Source organism: Ovis canadensis, chromosome X, assembly GCF_042477335.2.
Source record: "Ovis canadensis isolate MfBH-ARS-UI-01 breed Bighorn chromosome X, ARS-UI_OviCan_v2, whole genome shotgun sequence".
Lineage (NCBI taxonomy): Eukaryota > Metazoa > Chordata > Mammalia > Artiodactyla > Bovidae > Ovis > Ovis canadensis.
The window spans coordinates 140937324-140943323 of record NC_091727.1 but is presented as its reverse complement, the minus strand read 5'-3'; the positions used below and the strand labels follow the sequence as shown (position 1 = coordinate 140943323).

General features: G+C 41.5%; 1 pseudogene; it reads right to left on the bottom strand.

Annotated features, from left to right (window-relative positions):
- Nucleotides 1–527: 527 nt before the first annotated feature.
- LOC138930893 (uncharacterized) overlaps nt 528–6000 on the bottom strand; it is a 41305-nt pseudogene continuing 35832 nt past the window's right edge.

Sequence of the window (6000 nt, the reverse complement as noted above, 5' to 3'; positions counted from 1 at the left end):
TTCCTCTACAATACATTGTTTCTTTCAAAATAGTGGAATTAAAAATACTTATCTACCAGAAGACATATGTAGTCCCTGTGCTCTGTGCTGTGCTTAGTCGCTCAGTTGTGTCTGACTCTTTGTGACCCCATGCACCGTAGCCCACCAAGCTCTTCTGTCCACAGGGATTCTCCAGGCAAGAATACTGGAATGGGTTGCCAGGCCCTCCTCAAGGAATCTTCCCAACCCAGGGATCGAACCCAGGCCTCCTGCATTGCAGGCAGATTCTTTACTCTCTCAGCCACCACAGAAGCCCATGTAGTTCCTACTTAACTAAAAATAAGAATTAAAATTTTAAAGAATAGCCAGGTCTTCAGGGATTTCTAGGCTGAGAGATTTGGGTAGGCCAGAGAAGTTCAGATAGGTTGCAAAAAATAAGGATAATAAAAAATAATCTAAGGATAAGCACTGAAAATATTACTGCTTGGAGTGAAGGCCACAGGACAGAGAATCTACTTGCTTATCCACCTAGCACTAGTCATTTAAAATTATGAGCCAGCCATGCCCACGTGAACACAGTTGGAGGTGACATGAAGAATGCCAGAGCTGAGGGGGTGCAGAAGAAGATACTGGAAAGAGAGAAAAGGAAAAATAAGAAAATCAAAATAAGAAAAATTATATGTATATAATGAACTAATCCCTACTTCTTCATGTCCTGTGAACCATGACATAATAAAGAAATACTTCTAAGGAAAGGGAGACTGATTTACCAACAGGTTACCCATGAACCCAGTAAGACAGCTCTTTCTTTTTATAGCTTCTTCATACTAACCTAGTAAGGCACTGCAGAGCTGGAAGGTACCAAATTCTAGCTTTCCCTCTGCTTTTCTTCCCAGGGGCAATATCTAATGTTAATGTTTTAAATAAGCAATATGCCCTTAACAGGACACAACTAGAGGAAAAAAGGCCACTCCAATTTTCTTATTTCTTCTGTACCGAGAAATCTAGTCATTTCATTATGTATGTCTGGGAAGGTCAAAAGACACACTGGTTGGTAATAATTCTTTTCCTCTGTCCTCAAAATGAGATTGTCACCGTGATCACTGATCTATATGGACACCAAGAAGGGGGCTAAGAAGGTCAGCAGTGTCAAAGGCAGAACATTCACAAAATGTTTAGACTTGAAAAGAGCTCTCTGGCTTCCGAAAGCCATCAGAGATGAATACCAAACTTGATAGACACGTGCGTGCTTCACTGATGCCAACGTACTGACTTCATCATGAGGAGCTTCCCTTGCTGCAGTAACAGCAGATGCCCATAACATAGACCCTGCACCATATCCACAATAAGCTGGGAAAAATCATATTTTTTAGGATAGTGAAATTGAAGCGATTTCCTTCATTTTCTCAGTGCAATAAGTCTATTAAGCTTCCACACAGTACCCAATAAAATCATGTAACACAAATGCTATGCCCTTATCAGACTGCCGAAGGGAAGATTCTAAGCTTCCTTTGGTGGAATCCTGATAATCAGATGGCAGGTGTGATCTGTAGTTTTCCCACCTTTGCTGACCTTTCCCTGTGGGCTGAATTTGTGTGGGAGCTCCAGCCCAAGGCTCCTTAAATGGCACTTACATGGACCACTATTTGTCCTGTCCAATGTTTTTCAGACTTGTCAGAGCAAAGTGCTTGCTAGTCTCACCTGCTTGTGCATGGTTCCTATTAACAGGAGAGAAATTGCACTTAGCCTAAGAGTTCCAAAAATAGGGCACAATGAGGTGACTGATCATACAAAGACCTAATTAAACTCGGTGACATCTTTCCGCCTTCTCTCAGGGAGGAAAAAGAAAAAAACAATTGCTTCAATATCGTGTGCTACCCCTCCCTCTTTTGAAAGGGACTCTGAGTTTTATCTTTCCAGGTTGTTTATTTCCATACAGATCCTTGACTTTCTTACTTTTTTCCTTAAGAAACAAGGTGAGTTTTCTAAGAGCCTTCTGAATAACATCAGAAAAACCCAGAGACGGTTTGCCTGTGTCCTCTCACACACATAAACTAGCACAGGAAAAAGAGGCTTCTCTTCGAGAAAGGAGTCTCACTTCCCAGAAACCAAAAGGATTCGAGGTTCAGAATCTGCTGTATGAATACACTTCAGTGAGAATGCAAAATGCTTAAATTCTCATTATTTGTGAACACTGTAAGAGGCGTGATGAGGGCGTTGTACTGCCAGAGTCTCACTTTCTATAGGGACAGGTGAAAATAATCAATGACTGCACTCTCTATGCCATGTCTAGTTGACTCAGTTTCTCCTTTAAGAAGAAATAAAACAAGGTCCTACTACATAGCATAGGAAACTACATTCAACATCTTATACTAAACTATAATAAAAAGGAATATGAAAAATATATATATTGATAACTGAATCACTTTGCTATAAAACAGAAATTAATATAACATTGTAAATCAACTATACTTCAAAAAATTAATTTTGAAGAATAAGTAAGTAAAATAGAAGAAGAAATTATCTGTTTTCCCTTTATCCCAGAGCAAGAGTTTCATCATAAAATTGCAGAATTTAGAGTTTAAAGAGCCAGTGGAGCCTCTCAACACAGATCAAAACCTTATAAACACTTCCCTTAAATTCTCTTAACAAAAAAAAGCCTTGCTATTTTCATTATTTCTTTGAAAAATTAAATGATCTTCTGAGGGACCTGCAATGACGACCCTAGAAGGGCAAAAATGCTGTTTACACACAGGACAAGTATAGCAAGAAATAGAATACCAATACCCTTGCAGTACACCTGAGTGCTGACCTGAAGGGCTGCATTTCTTAGAAAGGGCACTGATATATGCACTACATTTATAAAATGAACCCATCATCAAAAGCTCCAGGGTGTGTGCATGTGCAAAACATTAAAGCATGACCAAAAAAGTTTAAAAAGGAACGTGTAAGGCTTAATTCCAAATCTAATAAAACACTACCTCTACATCTTCCCCATTGGCTCAGAGGCTAAAGCGCCTGCCCGCAATGCGGGAGACCCAGGTTCGATCCCTGGGTCAGGAAGTTCCCCTGCAGAAGGAAATGGCAACCCACTCCACTATTCTTGCCTGGAGAATCCCATGGATGGAAGAGCCTGGTGGGCTACAGTTCGTGGGGTTGCAAAGAGTCGGACACAACTGAGCGAGCTCACTTCACTTCACTATAGGCAGGGTCCTGACTATATAACCTTTGTATTTGGGACTTCCCTGGTGGCTTAGACGGTAAAGCGTCTGTCTACAATGTGGGAGACCCGGGTTCGATCCCTGGGTCAGGAAGATCCGCTGGAGAAGGAAATGGCAATCCACTCCAGTACTATTGCCTGGAATATCCCGTGGACAGAGGAGCCTGGTAGGCTACAGTCCATGGGGTCGCAAAGAGTCGAACACGACTGAGTGATGTTCCTGTTCCTGTTCTACATTTTCAGAGAAACAGGAAGAGCACTTCCCTGGCTTTTTAGAGCCATCCTCAACTGAGGAATGATGATACATCATTATATCTCAAATTAGTTTTGAGGTGTGCTACAAGTAATATATTCCAATAATATTTTTAAGAGGAAAGTCTGTAAGTGATTTGTTTAGCCAATTCATAATTATCCTCATTCACTTTCTTTCCAATATGCTTTCTTGAGTAGAAAAGTTGGGTGAGGTGAGGTTACAACTTCTTCCCAGAGGGTTTTCCCTTGTACACAAGAATCAATTCATTTATTCATTCACTTAACAAATGCTTTTTAAGTTTCTATAATGTTCCTGGCTGTATGCCAGGTACTATATATACAAAGATGATTAAAACAAGGCCTTTGGCCATTGGAGAGCCCATAGGTGTGGTGTGGGAGACAGAGATGTAAAAGAATAAGTGCAATCCAAAGGGATGAATGCTAATACAAGTAAATGCAAAGTGAAAAAGAAATACTGGAAAGAAAACTTTTTCTGGATGAGTCAAGGAAGACTCCACACAATTAGGTTAGTTGAGCTAGGTCTCACAGGATTACTAGGAGTTTACTCAGACAGAGAAAGAGGGAGATGACACAGACAATAACCTAAATGTCAACCACCAGATGAATGGATGAAGAAGATACTTATTCTTCCAATAAAGAAGATGTGGATGATATGGGCTTCTCAGGTGGCACCGTGGTAAAGACTCTGCCTGCCAATGCAGTAGACCCAGGTTGGATCCCTGGGTTGGGAAGATCCCTTGGAGAAGGAAATGGCAAGCCACTACAGTATCCTTGCCTGTACAACTGCATGGACAGAGGAGCCTGGCAGGCTACAGTTCGTGGGGTAGCAAAGAGTAGGACACAACTGAGCAACTGAGCAGTGAGAGCACTGATATATATGACTGCATGTTTTTAGTTTGGGTGATTTAATAGGCACTGATATTGTTAATTTAAGAAAGAGAATGCAGAAAGAAGAAGAGGTTTCATGGAGAGAAGATAATGAGTTTTGTTCTGGACATTTTAGATCTGAGATGTCAATGGGTCATTCAGGCAGAACCATTCAAGAGAGAGACAGATGCAACCAGATTTCACAAAATAAGTCTGGGTGACCAAAACAGATAAGAGACCCATTGATGTATAGGTTGCAGCTAAAATTGGAGGACTGGGTAAAATCACTCCCGCCCCCTCCAAAAAAGGTGAAAACAGAAAGGAATCTCAGCCAGAACTCCAAAGAGCACCAAGCCTTGTGGGGGAAGGGGGATAGAGGGGTGGGGAAAGCAGAGAAAAAGGTGGCACTGGACAGAAAGAAACAAAAAGAGATACCGTGCTTCAGACAGAGTTTTAAGGAGGAAATTGTCAACAATACTGCATACCAAAGAAAATTAAAACGAGCACTGGATTTAGCAAAGAAAGAGTTATAAAAAGCTATTAGAGTAGTTTCAATAGCATGATGGAAGCCAGAACTCCATTAGGCCAAGAGATCTGAAGATCAGGCAAGGGAATTTAACAGATAAGATCAAAAAAGAATATATATATATATATATATATATATATATATATATATATATATATATGACTCACTTTGCTGTACACCTGAAACTAACACAAAATTGTAAACCAACTATACTTCAATTAAAAAAAAAAAAAGACAAAACACTAGTGGCGCTAGTGGTAAAGAATCCGCCTGCCAATGCAGGAGATATGGTGGATTCCATCTTGGGTTGGGAAGATTCCCCTGGAGAAGGAAATGGCAACCCACTCCAGTATTCTTGCCTACAGAATTTCATAGATAAAGGAGCCTGGCCGGCTACAGTCAGTCCATGGGGTGGCAGAGTCGGACGTGACTAAAGCGGCTAAGCACCTTCCATAGAAACAATTGTTCCTTCCGCTTTCATCTGGAGGATGGTTACAAACATGCTAATGAAGGTGCAGGGGTGCAGGAAAGGAAAGAAACGTGTCTTTCACTACAATCCTTTGTGCCAGTTATTAAGCTGCAGGTATTAAGTTATAGCCTCTCACACTCACCTTCTTGTTCTCCTTTGATGCCTTCGGATGCTGCTGCGGCTGGCACTGCAAACAATGGCAGCGCTGCTTCGTTTGCCGCTGATGCCCCACTAGACGCTGAGACTAGGGGGCGCTCAAGGAAAGCTGAGGGGCGGCCAGGAGAGAAGGCAAGACTCCTTCCAGTTTGCTTCCAGTCCAAACCTTCCTCAAAATGGCCCTTCACTGAGGCTGCTGCGTCCCCTCCTTGATAATCTCCGTGCCAGCTCTGTATGGACCCTGCTCCAAGATGCCAGGTTCTGAGAACCTAGATCTCCTTCTGCTCTCTGTGCCCTGACAGTGATAAGTAACTACTTCCAGAAATAGGGAGCAACACGGAAGGAACATGTTTGGAGGAGAAAACTCCAGCGTTAGGTTCGGAAAAAGATAGTTTGATACCTTTGAGATTAATATTGTACTTAAACAATGCTCTGATGCTCCAGGTGTGTTTGAATCCTCATTTATTAAATTGACCTCATAATAGATATATATCTGTATAGATATAGATG